We start from the raw sequence: 17,405 nt of genomic DNA on the forward strand, positions 1-17,405 counted from the left end.
AAAATTAAAATTTACTCATAAAGATTAGATATTAGAATGATCAAATAAAAAATGTTATTTTAATATGATTAAGTAAATAGAAGTTAAAAATAAGAAGCAAGAAACTATAAAAATGAGCAGATGTACTGCAAAAAAAGAACAAAAGAAGACTTCCAGAAATGAAGATTATAAATTTAAATATCTATGAAAGAATTGAAAAGCAAAATAGACACAGCTGAAAAAAAAATCAGTGAACTTTAATATGAATCTGAAGAAATTACACAGCATGCAGTTCAGAGACAAAAATATGGAAAACTCTGGTTAAGACAATAAGAGCCAACATAGATCTAACCAGGGTTCCAAAAGCAGATAATAGAGAGAATGGGGGAAGAGGAACATTAAAAGAACTAGTAGCTGAGAATTTTATAGAATCCAGTAAAGATATGAATCCTCACATTTAGAAATTTAAAAAAAAAATCCCCCAACAGGATAAACCATGAGATAGCCAGACCCATACACATCATAGTGAAACTATAGAAAGACAAAGACAAAGAGAAGATCTTAAAAGAACCTTGAAAGAAAAGATGGATTTCCCACAAAGGTACACAGATCGGTATCTGACTTCTCAACATCAAATATGGAAGCCAGAGGACAGTAGAATAATATCTTTGAAGTGCTGCTAGAAATAACTGTAATTAAATGTGTAAAGCCAACAAAACTATATTTTTAGAGTGAGTGAAACACATTTTCAGTAATATAAACATTGAGATAATTTACCACCAACAAATCCTCACTAAAGAAATTTCTAAGGGATGTATTATCCTCAAGGAAGAAGTAAAATACCCCAGAATGAAATTCTGAGACGAGAGAAGAGCCCGACAGGAGAAGGTGATCTTGTCCCACATCACTGTTCCCTCCCTGAATCGTTACCTCACTTCTCCACGGTGGCAGAATGCGCTTCACTTTCTTGCCCACATGGAAAATACCTACTCATCTCCCAGGAACCACCTCTTCTGTGAATCCCTCTCCAGATCCCCAGCTAGAATTGATGCCTCTTTCCTTTGAGCCCTCGGTGCATCTTCTACAAACTGTAGAGCACTTTCCTTTCCTTTCCTTCATCTATCTGTTTCCCCCAGTGCACTTTGAGTTCCTTGAGGACTACTTTTAGGATTGATCTCTACATCCTCAGGGAACAGATCAGTGCCAACAGCGATCATTTCTTGGTAATGGAAATTTTACATCAATAAACTCATTATTCTTTAGAGAAAGAAAAAGAAAGATATAAGATTTTGAAAATGGGACAGAGAACAATAGTCTTAAATACCACAGGTGAAAACAGCCATTGCCATGGGAACCCCAGGGACGTTTCCAGCTTGGAAGGAACAACTATCAACTCAGGTGTGGGTGGGGGAGCAATCACCAAGACCAGGACTTAGAGCTGCTTTGCAACAGTTGGGCTAGTCCGCGCTCTATTTCCTCTCCCCTCCTTTCTTCCTTCTGTAAATAAAGCGCACAAACCTGGAAGCAGGGCTTCCTCCTCCATAAAACCTCTAAAGAAAGTGGGGGACCTTCCTGGGGGCAAGCTTTGGAACAGATTGTAGGCACCTGACAGCAGCAAAGCAGAACAGAATCTGAAGTCGTGGCATTTAAGCTCAGGCACTGAGCAGAGGTGGGAGAGGCTGTGTGAGAATAGGAAGCTCCTTCCAGGAGTGAATTTCACCGGACGTCTCCATCCCCAGGATAAAGACCTTGTCGTGCGGGGGACCCTGCTCGCTGCACCATGTGTCATGCGAGGCGGCCAGCAGGGTCTCTGGTCCCGCTCCCCACATAAGAACACAGGACATGGTGAGGCCAAAAAGGAACACCCACGGAGCCATAGGTAGGGGAGTCATATCACTATTGTCTCGCTGGAGACTGGATTGGAGACACGGGAAGCAGGAGCCACACTATCCACAACCCCCCATGCTAACTGCAATCCGCACTTGCTAGCTCAGCCACCATCTTCTTACTAGCCCCCATCTTCTGCTAGCATAGCCACAGCAGTTATATTAGTGGCCAATGGCTCACTGGTTACAGCTGACGGCCAACTAGCCACAGCTGATGGCCATCCAATCTCAGTTGATGGCCATTTACTACCTGAGCCAGCACCTTTCTACGTGAGGCCAAGAGCCTGGAAACCGCTCTTTGGGGCTCTGTCCCCACAGCCCTCCTTACCTTAGCGTCTGGGAGTATCCAGTCTGCCTGCATTCCTTGTGCTCTGTTTACCTTAGAAAACACCGTAGTGAGGGGCATGTCAACAGCCCACCCGTGGCAGCCTGGGCTGGTGGACCTGGGAAGACTAAGTTCTCTCAGCGTAGTGCCAGCACCTGTGCCAGCACCGGGGAGAACCCACAGTAAGGACAGAAGCCGTGTTGGGCTGAAGGATGGAGCCTTTTCTCTATTCCAGGCAGCTTTAACCGCCTTGGAGGTTTAGCTACAACCTCAGGGAGGGGCGGGGAAGTAGCTGAAAATCGACCACCTAACTGGATGAGACACTAAAACTTAAGTTGTTAATGTAGAAAAAGTAAAGAATGTCACATTTCGTCTACCCAGAGGTTATAGAGCAGCTCACATTTCTTTTCCGGGGAAGAACATTGTTTTTACAGAACAGAATGGGAGGGGGTGGGAAGTAGTTCAAGTGCATTTAAGACCTCAGCCTCTCCATCTGGGGCTGATGAAGGTTAGAAAGAAACACAAGACTTTAACAGGTAATCACGGGAAGAATGAAAAATGGGGGAGTCTTAGATATGGTTACCCCTGGGGAATGAAACTGAGCCTGGGAGAGGGGCGATGCAGGTGGCTTTTCACTGGACCTTTCTCGTGGTGCTTCAGTTTCCTTCTGATCAAGTGTATGTGTTTCTTTAATAATCACGACAATAACGAGGCAAGTGGTTTAAAATAAAAACTAAAGGGTATCCTCATTAACTGAGACCTGTTAAACAAATTTATTTAAACTAAATACATAAAGTTAGTTTGTTTGTACAATGGACGGTGGTGCTTTACTGAGAAACAGACGGTGGTCTACACAAAAATGAAAAAATAAATATGTTATTTAAGTTTAAAAAAATTGTTTTAATTAACCCAATGACCGATATAGGCATTTTGATGCCAATTGTGCTTTTTAAATCTCTGTGAATATATATGTATATATCATCTGACTCAGCTTTTTCTTACAAGTGTCAGAGACTCAGCTTTTAAGCAAAAAAAGGAACAATAAATTAGTTCCCATAACTATGAAGTGCAAGGGTGGGTCTGGAGCTTTAGTAGCAGCTTAATCAAACTGGCTCAAGCGGCTCCAGCGGGGCCAGACTCACATCCTGCAGCCTAGCACCCCCAGAGGAAAGACCCCCAGGAAACCCCCACAGTCCCTGCCCCAGGAAACCACTGTTCTGATTTCTATAACCTTAGATTAGTTTTGTCTTTTCTAGAACTCCATAAAATGCAATCAGAGAGCATGGACTTTTTTATGTCCCTCAGCTGCTCTTTCTGGGTCCCATACGGTCCCTGGGCTCTGAGACTCTCTGCAGGTCTTTGCCTCTCTTCTCTCTTTGCCCACTTCCTGTCTCTACATGTCCATGCATGGGGCTACAGTGGGCTGTCCCCAAATCCCCCAGGCCTACACGTCCTTGTCAAGTGACCAAGAAACACCCACCTCATTTCTAAATGACAATCAAAATCTCTGGAAGATAAGGTTTGATGATTCGGCTCAGGCCACGTCAGGCTGTGTGTTCACCAGCTCTGGTCAGAGGGTCAGGGTCAGAGTGGACACGAGTCCATAGGGTCTACCCTGTGGGTGAAGAGGTGGGTACAAGTCTCAGAGGAGAGGTGGGCCAGTACCCCTACCAAGGTCCACCGCACACTGAAAATTGCTTCACTGTAAGTATTTGGTGGGCAGGTGTCCTTTACTGCTAATTGGAAAGGATCTAGAAGTTCTAATCAGCAAGCATATGTTGATGGAAAAGTGTGGCTGAAAATAAAGAGCCTGCTATGTCTTCTCGGGCTCCGCTAAGGCGCTTTCAGCTGGGCAGCAGGACAAGGAAACTGCCAGTGACTGGTGAAGTGCTCGGCCCAGGCCCCAGCATTAATCCACATACCAGGCTTGGGATGTACACATTATTTCCCCACTTCACATGCAGTGAAAGAGACGCTCAGAACAAGCCACCTTGCTACTCATCGTGCTTTCTTTGCTAAAGACTTGACCACAAGAATATCCATGAGTAATCAATCCCCAGACTTTGTTCCAGCCTGAATCTGTTCCAATACTTAAATGACCCTTGAAAGCATCCAGAGTTCTGCCCCTAAGACTTGGGCAAAGGGGTCCACGGCCTGGAAGACATGGAAGGCAGGATGTTCCCATCATCTGCCTCTACGATGGAAGCTTCTAGATGGTTGAGTTAACCTTGAGCTGTCCAGTGGCCCAAAGGAATCCCCTGAATGAATCAGCCGCAGAATGCCTCCCAATAAAAAATCAACTGACCTCTGGGATAGAGTGATTTTGAATTCTCTGGAGGCTGAGGATGGCCAGCCAGGAGTGGGTAGGTGGAGTTTGGCCTAACTGGCTTGGGCTGCTCTGGCTGACAGCAATAGGCCAAGAGAGCCAGCTTCCCCCAAGGCCCCCTTCTGAGGCTCCTCTGGAATGTGGCCTGCTCTGCAGGGAGGAATACACTGGCCTTCCTGCTTGCTACCCTAGGAGAGCAGACGTCTTGTTTGGTCCCAGCACTGCCACTTACTGGTGATGGAGCTTTGGGTGAGTTCCCTAATGTCCCCAGGACTCAGTTTCCCTATCTGTAAAACATTAGTAGCTATCCCATGGGGTGGTTGTAAAGACTAAATAAAATGTATGTAAAATGCTAACCATGGTACCTACACATAGCAGGTACTCGGTGAAGGTTTACTGCAGCCCATAACCCAAAACCTGCCCCCAAAACGCATGAACAGAAAGGGAGGAGGGTGGTTGCAACCATAGGGGAGGGGTCAGTAAATGATAGTACATCTCTCCAGAGAATAATGGCACCGTTTTAAAAAAAGAAGTTATAACAACTATTAAGTAACCTACAAAAATGTTTAGAATAGTGAGAGACAGGATCTATAATAAATAATTTTATGTTAAACTATGCCCAGGACAACATAATGGGAGGAAATACTGGTGGTATTAGGAGAGTGGCATTTTGAATTACTTTAACTATTCTGTAATGGTATTATTATTTTTATAGAAAACTTGAATTTCCCCAGGCCTCAGCAAACTAGGGAAACAAGTTGAGGGTCACAGTAGCAGTAATATGTGGCTTTGACCCCTAAGAGACTGGTGAATTGATAGTGGCTGTTAGGAGAGCTACAATGTGAAGTCCCACTGAGGATCAAGGGCAGAGAATGCTGAAATCAATTAATAATGTCTGCCATGGGAGCAGAAGCGGAAGAAGCAGTATGTGAGCTCTGTATTTGTCATCCTAGACCTAGAGACTCCAATTTGCCTATGGCTTTTTTTTTTTTAATTGAGATGTAATTAGCACACAGCAAAGTACAATGATCTCAGGTGTTCAGCTTGATGGGTTTTGACAATTGTCTACACCCTTGGAACTACCACCCCAAATAAGATACAGAACATTTCATCATCCGCGTCCTCCCAGGCACCTTGCCCACCCCTGACCACATTCTGATTCCCATCACCATGGATTCGTTTTGGACTGTTCTTGATTGAATAGCACAGAAATGAAATGTGAACTCTTGCTCAGCATAACACCTGTGGGATTCATTCATCATATTGTATATACCATTAGTTCATTCTTTTGAATTGCCGACTGTATTTCACTGTATGGAAATTGCATTTATCCATTCTCAAGTTGGTGGACGTTTAGGTTGTCTTCAGTTTGGGGCTATTTATAAATAAACTTGCTATGAACATTCATATGCACATTGTTTTGTGGACATGGGTTTTCACTTTTCTTGGGTAAACATCTAGGAGTGGAATTGCTGGATCAGAGGGTAGATGTGTGCTTCACTGTACAAGAAACTGTCCCACAGTTTTCCAAAGTGGTTAAACCATTTTGCATTCCCACCAGCAGTGGCTCCACATCCTCACCAACAGGTGGTGCCATTCTGAGCAGAGACACCCTAGTGGCATGAAATGGATGTGGTGTTTTTCTTTTTTATTAGTTTCAGATGCACAAAACAATGTAATAGTTAGACATTTATCATTTATATCCCTCACACAGTGACAACCCCCCTCTCCCTATCCACTCACTATCCCTCTGACCTCACACACAGCCATTACATTTCCACTGTCTCTATTTCTAATGCTGTGCTCTGCTTCTTGTAAGTATGTACATACATATATATACATATGTATATATATGTATGTATATATAAAATTATAGTTGGCATTCATTATTGTTCAGCTTCAGGTGTACAGTGCAGTGATCAGGCATCTACATCTTCCCTGAGGTGGTCTCCTTAGCGAGACAAGTGTCCATCGGATACCCTACAAAATCTTTACAACATTATTGATTACAGTCCCCAAATTGAAAATGTTTTTTCACTGTTTCAATTTTTATTTCCCTGCTGACTAAAAAATGTGAAGCCTCTTTCACACGCTTAGAGGCCACGAAGCTTTGTCTAGCTTCTTCTGTTACGTGTTCCTGTGTGTTATTTATTGAGTATTAACACGGTTTCCTCCTTAAAAGGAAGTATATGTGCAACTCCTCCATGTGTTAGGATCTGGCTTCTGTATCCAGGTGATTTCGTTGTCATCTGGTTGCTATAGAACGCAGGAATTCCCATGTCTGTCTGGATTCCTCATCTCTAATAACTGGGGGCTCTTTCCTCCTGTTTATCTGACCCTCTGAGCTCTCTGCCTTGGGACCACTTGAGAGGCTGCAGTCTTGAATCCTGCTTGCCATCCTACCACATGTCCCTGGTTGCCCTGACCTTCAGAGTGCACGCCTGTTGCTTAGTTACCATCTCATAGGCCCAGTTCTCGCTGGTCCAGTTCTGCCTCACCTCCCAGCTCCTCCGGTCTCAGAGCTGGGCATTGGGAAGTGTCCACTCTGGGAAGTCTGGGGGTTCAATGGTATTGATTCAACACCCATTAACAGCAGCTACTAAAGAGACAGGATGATCCAGTTGTTTGGCTGTTGGGCTGGTTTTTTCCTGAGTTAAGTACTTTGAGGGTACTTTTTTCACAAATGGAAAAATAGAAAAATAAAACTGTCACTACTGTAAGCAGGAAAGAAAAATGCTGGCAACATGAGCAAAGAGAACTGCCATTTTCTCCTCTTCTCACAAAAGCCTCATGCTCCTACTGCCACTTTTCCCAGTGCCCTCCCTATGCATTATTTCTTAATTAAGGTCAATATTTTATTTGTGAAGGAGGCTTAATCATGGGAATAGAAGTTGCATTTCTCTGGCTGTGTCTTACCAAGACAAGCTAACGGTACAATCTCCTGCTGGGTGGTTCACAGGCAAATGAATAAGTTAATAACCAGGGCATTTCCTGCCTGGACCCAGCTGCCAGGCATGTCCAGGCTGGTAAGATAGTGGCCACAGCTGGCAGAGTACCAAGGCCAAAGCTGTGGGAGGTTGCCACATACCTGCGTGGGGCCCTGTTTCCAGGATGCCTGAGGGTGGTGGGTGGTAGTGTGACCTGCTCTTAGACTCAGTTATGCCATGAGCTGACCGTGACTTGGGCGGGCTCCTACTCTCCTGGCCCTACTTTCACCTCTGTAATATGGGAATAACAGTGCAGGCCTTGCCCTTTAATGCACTCAGCAAATAAATATTGAGCCTGTGCCAGGTTCCGGGAGAACACTTGAACAGCACAGAGGCCGTCTCTGGCTTCTTGGAGCCAGCTCTCTGGTTGGAGAGTCAGACATTAGAATCAGGATGTAAGTAATGAGTGATGAGTTTTATAATGGGGGAAGTAGAGGGAATTATGGGAGCCCAGAGGAAGGGCGCTTACAGCAGGCACAGAGAGTCGGTGAGGACATCCAAAGGAGGTGGCATGGAAGCAGCCTCCAAAGGGGAGTGGGAATTAATCAGCCAAGGAGATATGAGAAGAGCATTCTGGACTGGGAAGAGCATGCATGGAAGAAGGACGTCAGTCAGTAAGAGAGAATTCAGGGTGTGGTAAGGAAACTAAAGCACTATCAGACAACTGGGCCTGGCTGGCATGGTGGGTAGAGAAAAAGAAGAGCTGCAGAGAGCTGAGTCAGCAGGGAGCAACTTGTCCCTACTATGTCCTCTTCAAATTCCTGACCCACAGAATCCACGAGTTTAATAATAAATGGTTGTTGTATGTCACTGAGGTTTGGAGTAATTCGTTATGAAGCAATGGGAACACAGTATATGTTATTTTCATGCAGTTCAGTGAGGTTAAACAGAACAATGGAATAGTAATGCTTGCAAAGCTATGAACATCCTTCCTTCCCTGTGTCCCAAATATTCATAGCAGTGTCCCAACGGGGTGTCATACTTAAGCTTGGTGCAGACGAGAATTTTAATCTTAATGCATGTTTCTCTGAAAGATATCAGGGAATCCAATTTAGACCTTAGCCACTCATTAAAGTCTCTTGATCTCTACTCTCTAGCACCCTAAAATTGTTTCACTCCTCTGCTCCAACATAACTCTCCCATGAAAGCTATTTTTTCCCATCATCTTGGTTTCTTGAACCCTTCTCAACAAATGCATTTCTATCCAATGTGCCCCCTTTGTTGCATAGGCCTGTTACGCTAAGCAGCCTTAGGAATTCCTGATATGCCCTGACTAGCTTTTTTTTTTATAATCAGCATACACACACAAACACACACACACACACACACACATATGCTTTATATATATATATATATATATATATATATATATATATATATATATATATATATATATATATATATATATATATAGCTGGAGAAAGGAAAAAAATGACCTAAGAAGAAACAAAACAAAATCTGAACAGTTCCATATATATAAGACACCTGAATTTATAATTTTTATAAAACGCTTATTACAAGAAAACTCCAGGCTCACTGGTGAATTCTATCAAAATTTAAGGAAGGAATAATATGAATCTTATATTAAACTCTTTCAAAAACAGAGGCATAAGGATTTCATTTTGTGAGGCCAGCATATCTCTAATATCAAAACCTGATATTAGATGTCAAGTATAATTAATTGTATGTCAACTATACTTAATTGACAAAGACATTACAAAAGATATACAGACCAATATCCCTCATGAACCTAGATACAGAGATCCTTAATGAAATATTAGTAAATCAAATCCAACAGTGTATAAAAGGATAATATATCATGGTATAACTGAGGTTAATCCCAAGAATGCAAGATTTACTTCACATTCAAAATGTATATATTAGTTATCTATTACTTCATAAAGAAAAGATCCTGAAAAGTTAACATCCTAAAGCAATGCACATTTATTCTCTCACTGTTTCTGTGGGTAAGCAATCCAGGCACCGTTTAACTGGGTCCTCTGGCACCGAGTCTCTGAGATGCTGCAGTCAAGGGGTCAGCCAAGGTGGTGGTCCTATCAGAAGACTGACTGAGCGAATATCTGCTTCTAAGACCACTCATGTGGTTATTGGCAAGGTTCAGTTCCTTGTGGGCTACTGAACTGAACGTCAGTTCTTCTCTGGCTGCTGGCCAAAGGCCTCCCACAGTTCCATGCCACGTGGACCTCTCTCTCCACAGGGCAGCTCACAACGTAGCAGCTGTTTCCTCAGAGCAAGTGAGTGAGTGAAGTCACCCAAAATGGAAGCCACAGTCTTTCTGTAACCTAATCTCAAAACTGACATGCCACCACTTCTGCCTATTGTATTCATTATAAGTGATTTACTAAATCCAGGTCATTCTCAAGGAGAGGGGATTACACAAAGGTATAAATACCAGGAGGAGGAGATTACTGGGGACCATCTCAGAGGCTGCCAACAACATTGTAATTCACGCCATTAACAGGATAAAGGAGAGGAAATATGGGATCATCCCATTAATGAAGAAAAAATATTTGATGAAATGCAACACCCATTCAAAATAAAAACTTACAGCAAATTATGAACAGAAGAAAACTTTCTCAACCTGATAAAGAACATCCATGAAAAACCTAAAGCTTACATGGTACTTAATGATGAAAGAATGAATGCTTTTCCTGTAAGAGCAGGAAAAAAGCAAGTATGTTCACTCTTATCATTTCTATTCACCATTGTCCTAGAGATCATAGCAAGTTCAATAAAGCAAGAAAAATAAATAAAAGGCATAAATATTGGACAGAAAGAAGTAAAAACATCCTTATTTGTGGACAACGTGATTGTGTATGTAGAAAATCCTAAGGAATCTTTTAAAAATTACTGAAACTAATAGGCGAGTTTAACAAAGTTACAAAATACAAGGTCAATATCTAAAAATCAATTTTATTTGCATATACTGTCACAAACAATTAGAAGATAAAAAAATTTTTAAAGATGCCATTTATAGTAGCATTAAAAAACATAATATTTAGGAATAAACTTGATGAAACATATGTAAGACCTCTGCTCAAAAACGATAAGAAATTTCAGAGCAAATTAAAGATTAATGGACTAAAGATGAAAAGTAATCACATGATCATTTCAATAAAGGTGGAAAAGTCATTTAACAAATTCAACTCCTATTTATGATAAAAAATGTACTTGAGAAAACTGGAATAAAAGGGAACCTCCTTAAACATAGCTGTCAAAAACATGTCGTAAATGTTTGGTTACCTAAGGCTGGGTGACACATGACCCCAAAACACAATGGCTTAAATCCACAACAATTAACATTTTTCATGATACCGTGGGTCCTGAATTTGGGCAGTGTTTCTGCTCCATGTGGCATTGGCTAGTCAGTCACCTGGGCAGGAAGGTTCCAGAAGCCTTCACTCACGAGTCTGGCACCTCAGGCTGCTCCATGTGGCCTCTCATCATCCAGGAGTCTAGCCGGAGGATTTTTGATTGCATGACGCAGCCTCCCAAAAGATGGGCCTGGAACTGGCATAGTGTCACTTCCACCACATTTCACTGGTTAAAGCAAGTCACAGGCCATCCCAGCATCAAGCAGAAGGGGAAATAAATCCAGCTGTTGATGGAAGGAGTGGCAGGAGTGATGGTATGTACCTCGGAAAGCTGTCTACCACAACCGATGGATGAAAAGATGAAGGAATAAATGAGTTACCTCCTTCCTTCCAATTCCCACTCTGGTTAAAGAAATGAGGTCACTAAACCCCACACTCCTGCTCCCTTTTAGCCTGCCTTTCCTTTAAGCACAGCATAAACTGGTGACAGACTTTTTATGTATTTCTGTATAAACCCTAATATCCATTAGCTTAATCTAAAATGGCTGCCAACCTTTAGCCGCTCACTTTAATGTCCTTTGGGTCCCTCCTACCCTTCTCTACCACTCAGTTCCTTATTATCCTCTTCTCCCAAATCCACACGGAAGACTAGACTCTCTCATTTGTGAGTGAAGAGGCTAGCTCCACTCTGCCTAACTTACAGGACCCAAAGAAATGAACCTCTAGTAGGGTAAGGGCACCAGGGGGGGGAATTGCTTTTGACAACTGGGTCCTTCCCACAGAGCTCTAAAGTTTCATCCCACTGACAGCCCCATGTCGTCCCTCTGGAAGACAAGGTTTGGTCAAACCCAGTTATTATGTGGATTGCTGGGGCTCAAGCCTCCATAGTTACCCTCCAGTTTGACTTGAACCCTCTGGCCATCCTTTCATAGCTCTACTAAATATAATAAAAGTTTTATGCTCTCCAATAAACCCAAGCCCCATTCTGAATAACATGCCTGGAGCACACCATATAAACAGTCTAACAAAAGGGAATCTAGAGGAGCCCTTTCTTTTATACATAAAAGAACACAGCCCACTCCAGGAGGCTAGTGACTCAAAACCATTGCAGAACCCACACAGGGATTTCCGTCCATGTATAGGGTATTTCTTCCTTAAAAGGGTGTATAAAAAGCAACAAACTAGCAATATTTCCTGGAATTCGGAGCCTGGACAATGCTTCAGTGTTTCTTTATCCCGGGCACTGTGGAGAAAGACACAGTTGGTACTGGGTGAGAAGAGAGTGCTGTGTGAGCCCTGCTTGCTCACAGCATTTCAGCAGGTGCCAGGGATTGGAAACACCGATTTTATATATTGCAGTGAAGAGAATGTGTGTGTGTGCCCTGGTGCCCACAGACTTAAAAATGTCCTGATTCCTTCCTCTTTCGGAAGAGAGAAATAATACATCATCTGAAAGCTGGAAGAGACGCTTGAGTTCACACACTGACAAATGAGCAGAGGTCTAGAGAAGTAGAGTGACTCACCTGAGGTCACACAGCTAATTGGAAACAGGGCAACAACTACAAGGCAGGTCTCTAGTCTCCTAGTTGTAGCATTTGGCACCACCTAAATATAGGGGGATACTTGCTAACACATTACCATGTGCTTGGGTACAAGGAATTTGATAACAATGAGCTTAAGTGTACAGACTCTAGAAGTATGCTGTCCAATGCAGGAACCACCAGCACCTGTGACTTCTGAACACCTGAAATGTGGCCAGTGTGACAGTGGAATGGAAGTTTTCATTTTATTTCCCTTTAATTAATGTCAGTGTAAGAACTGCTACTTGATTCAGTTACTGGGAAACTTTAAGTCTATTTGGAACAGCTTGGGTATGTGTATCTATGTTTTCAACATAAATTTTATGAATTACAAATACAGATCAAGTGTTCCCAATGAAAATATAGTGACTGAATTGAGGTGCACTATAAATATAAAGGACACACTGGATTTCAAAGACTTAGTATAAAAAATGTAAAATATCTCATTAATTACTTTTATATTAATCACATGTTGAAATAATCTTTTCAATATATTACGTTAAATAAAATATATTCATTTCACCTGCTTTTTACTCTTTAAATGTACCTTCTACACATTTTAAATTGCATATGTGGCTTGCATGATATTTCTATTGGACAGTCTAGAGTCAGACTGTCCACATTTAAATCCCTGTTCTACTTTATTATTAACTGTGTGATCTTGGGCAAATTATTGGGTAGCTTTGAGGAGAGATTGTCTTCTGTGGAAAATAAGAGAGAGAGAAGCATGAGGATTTTTTCCCCCTTTCTTTTCCTGTTTCTGGACCTCCCTGTGTGATCACATGGTGTTTGGGGCAATGGCAGCCATTTTTAAATAGTAGGACAAAGCATGACCAATGGACAACGCATGGTAAGGAATATACAAGGAAACAAAGGGCCGGGGTCCTTGATGCAGACAGAATGGCTACACTAGCTCTGGAATCACCAACCATGGGATTTCTCATTAAGTGAGGAAACAAAGTCACTATTCTTATGGACGAAAGCATCCTAATACAACAGATGAGTAAAATAACCATGTAATAAGACAGCTTAGCAATAAGATAAAAGCATATAGCTGATACAGTGATATCCAAAGCAAAGATGGGCCAATTCTACATTGGTTAGAACAGGTAGAAATTATCATGTACCATACCTGAGCCGAGAAAAGGCGTAGGGCTGGCATTTCAGCAAAGATGGCAGAAGGTGTGAAATTAGACAAGAAATCTGGAAGACAGCCAGGACCTCAGTATCTGTCCATTACAACACTCATACTTGGTTTTGGGGAAGGCATGGAAGCTCTGTCTGCTACAGGGATCATTACTGGCTATCGTTTTATTAACTGCCCTGAGGAAGAATGAGATATAAACATTCAATTCAATGATGGCAAACGCTGTGATTATTTTCAGAAAAGTAAAACTGTCACTTTGGGATAGAGAAAAGCAGCAAGCTTAACAAAGAATCAGTTTCAGCCTGGTCTCTACCACTTAAAAGCTGGGTCACTGGAAGCAATTCACTTAACTTCTGAGTCCCAGAATACTCACATAGCATTCAGGATGCTTCGGGCTGCAAGTAATAGAAAACTCCAAGCCATTCAGAAAATCACTCCTTCACATAACTGGAAGTTCAGCGGTCAGAGGCAGTCAGCAGACTCAGCCTCAACAAAGTCTCCCAGGACCCAGGTTCTTTTCATCCGCCATCATGATGGATTTTATTATTGTGTCAGTAGCAAGATCAGAGCAGCAGTTCCAGGTGTCACTTCCAGACACAGACATATCCAGGCTGACTCTTTCTGAGGAGCAAAGATTACTTTCCTGGAGATGTTCAGCAAACTTCTCACTTCTCATTGGCCAAGACTGAGTCACGTGTCCTTTACTAAATATTCATTGGAAAGGACTGGGATTATTAAATCAGGTTCTATCCTTGAAGCTGGAGATATGCTCACCTTCTTCTGAGTCACATGAGGCAGAGGTAGACACTGAAACAAAATTGAGGTTTTATTAAGAAGGTTGAAGGTGAAAATGAGTGTATCTTCAATACATCTAGTAAATGGAAACAGTATTGCCCTGGGTGTGACACACAGGGTACTTGTGAATATCAAATGAAAGGACTAAATACTCTTTTAAAGTCCTGTAGAATGTAAAAGCTGAGGGATAAACCATGAACAGGCCCAGAGAAAATTGTTTGGAGACACCATCCAGCTAATATTGGACATTAGCCCAAAGCCTGCATTTCAGCTGGGTTTAAATTTCTCTTTCATGTCACTGGAATGGAATGTAAATGGGTGACTTTGAATTCTCTATGACACTATCTCCATCCTTGATCCACCTTACCCTGACTTCATCAAAATCCAAGAAAATAAGAGTGCTCACAGCTGTGGTTCTTTAAATTTTCAGCTGTAGGAAAGTTTTTCTCTTTTCACAATTTTACAAAATTCTGGGTTTTGGCTTGAACCTATGGCATTTCACTGTGTTCTCGGAAAAGAATCATTATTTTTCCTGAGAAAAATTTCTCTACCTCCAATGTGTATGCCTTAAACAGGACAGTCTTCCAACAGTACCCGTCCCTTCACGCTGTGTTTTTAAGCAGAACTAGACCTGGTTTGCAGGTTGGTCACACCTTGAAGTCCCATTAGCCTCAGGTTGTAGCCCCTGAAGTTCCTGAAGTAGTTTCCAGGAAAGAAACGACTGGTTCTAAGAATATTAGGTCACTGTTCTTCTCTGGCCGAGCTCAAATGGGCACATTTTAATTGAGGATTAAAGGTCACAAACGCTCCTTCTGCAGCAACTTTTAATGATGGTGATGAAAACGGTGATATTTTACTGAGCATTTGCAATGTACTTACTGCCACACTAAATAGCTTAAATGCTTTACATTGCTTCATACTCTCAGAAAGCTTATGGATTCGGTATTATTTTATCCAATACGTTATAGGTCAAAAAGCATAGAGGCTTAAAGGTATAAGCACAATTTTCTTCAGTTTTATCCTCCATCTCCTCCTCACCCCCCCCCCCCCATCATCACCATAACAATCTCTCTTGGGCGAAAGAACAAGTTATTCTGATGCTTGTTAAAGATGGTAAGGCTGACTTGGGCTGTCATTGGAGGAGATTGGAGAAGTGACCTCTGCCCTGAGTCTGGGCTTCACTCAGCATTTTGGTAGCAAATGCATCATTTTGTTCCTCCCTCGTGTCAGCAGCATCACCGTCTTTTTAAGGCCAGAAACTTCTCTACCCAGATTACATAAAGCTTAACTAAGAGTGCCCTTGACCAAACTATAGGCAGACTCCTCGGAATCCTCTTCCCAACTAGGCCTCGACTTTTGGATGTCCACCTTTGGCATGGCCCAATTTTAGCAAGAATCCTATCGCATCAGTTTCACCAGAATCCCCCCATCAACCTCTGATCACCCTTGATAGCTGATCAAATTCCTCTTTTGGTAAAGTCGTATCTGATCGCCCTGACTTGCCTTCAGCAAGAATCTTGTCAGGTTAGTTTAACAAGGAATTACCCTATACTTTTAGTAATTTTCCAGCCACTGAGTCCCATCACCCTCTGCTCCTTGACTGTAAATCATGACTTTTCCTTGATGGTTTTGGTGTTGAGCCCAATCTCTCTCCCCTCCTGCAAAACCTCATTGTAGGGGGATGACTATCGCCCTGAATAAAGTCGGCCTTATCATCTTTAACCAGCGTCAGAATAACTTGTTCTTTCACACGCTACAGGTTAACCTCGAGCACAATGAAGGCCAAAATGATCAAAATCACACCATCAGAACCTCTGGGGGTGGGACAGTGATTCCACTGTGCAGCCACGGTTGAGAATCCGTGATCTAAAACAAAAGGAAATGCAAGACAGTCCCGTTTAATGAAAACTCAGTGCCGGGGTGCTGATTCCTCCCTGATGCTCTGCCTGCAACACAGGGAAATTTCCAGAACCCCAAATGAATCCCTAGTCCTGAAAGATACACTCATTATTAAGAAACCTTAGCATACACAAGGCCTGGGTCCAAGGACAATTAATCCAGTTACAAAAGATTTCACCAAAACATTCCTTTAAAATTACAAGTATCCCAGGCAGCAAACGTATCATTTGCTTTACAGGACTCAAGTTTATAGCCATCCTTTCAAAATGTACCTGTGGAATTCGCTTCATATCATGTGCAAAAGCAGGCAAAGCTGGTCTATGCTGTGACTAGTTAGGAGAGGGTTACCCTGGTGGGGGAGGGGCAGGAAGGAGACAGGAGGGGGCTTCTGGGGGCGCTGGTCATGTTCCGTTTTCTTGATCTGGGTGCTGGTTGCACCAGCCTGTTCAGTTCTGAGCATGTTAGCTTTAATCAAAAGTTGACAAATTGCATCAGGTGTGTAAGTCAAAGTGCTCTGTAACGTGTCCTTCTCAAACAGGGTTCCCTTCCGCCTTTCCCTCCACCTGGCGTGTGAGAGGGCCCTTCTGGACCAGCCTCTCCATAGGAGTCTACCTGGGAGAAGGCTTCAACTCCCATCAGCCATCTCTTAGGTCCAGACTAACCGTGGGCTCTTAGGATGGTGCCCCTAAGGTCAGCTCCTCTTGCTACCTCCCAGGCAGGCAGGTCTCCAGGGGAAATGCAGCAGCTGTAAATACCCGTCGGGTGGAAGGGCCTCGCGCCCACATAATGCATTTCACCAAGCTGAGAAGCAGGCAGGAATGGACACACACACGCGCACATACACACACACACACACACACACTCCTTCATCTGCGCCTGCACTCTTGGCCCACACAAATAGAATATCCTACTCAACCTATCTTTGTTTTCTGCACTCTTCAGAGCCCCAGAACACAGAAAGTGATCAAAATAATTCCTTTTCACATGGTAATTTATTGCCACAATCGACTTCTCAGCATTGTTTGCAAAATTACCCTTTCAGGAACCACACTGACAACAGAGTCACCAGAATCCAGCCCTCTTTCTTGTTGACTGGGCCAGTGGGAGGCCGAGGCAGTCTGCACTGCACAGACTCCGGGTTCTGCT

The 17,405-nt window shown here is 42.8% G+C and overlaps 1 long non-coding RNA gene across 1 annotated transcript; it reads right to left on the minus strand.

Moving 5' to 3' along the window:
* Nucleotides 1–10,417: 10,417 nt before the first annotated feature.
* LOC109443548 (uncharacterized) lies at nucleotides 10,418–16,906 on the minus strand. Its single transcript, XR_012489590.1, has 4 exons — nucleotides 16,164–16,906; nucleotides 13,939–14,372; nucleotides 13,551–13,741; nucleotides 10,418–12,081 (listed from the first exon to the last, which is right to left on the minus strand). It is a non-coding gene; the product is annotated as an uncharacterized LOC109443548 (long non-coding RNA).
* Between the last annotated feature and the right edge of the window lie 499 nt (nucleotides 16,907–17,405).

The sequence above is a fragment of the Rhinolophus sinicus genome, linkage group LG10 (genome assembly GCF_036562045.2).
Source record: "Rhinolophus sinicus isolate RSC01 linkage group LG10, ASM3656204v1, whole genome shotgun sequence".
In the NCBI taxonomy this organism is placed as follows: Eukaryota; Metazoa; Chordata; class Mammalia; order Chiroptera; family Rhinolophidae; genus Rhinolophus; species Rhinolophus sinicus.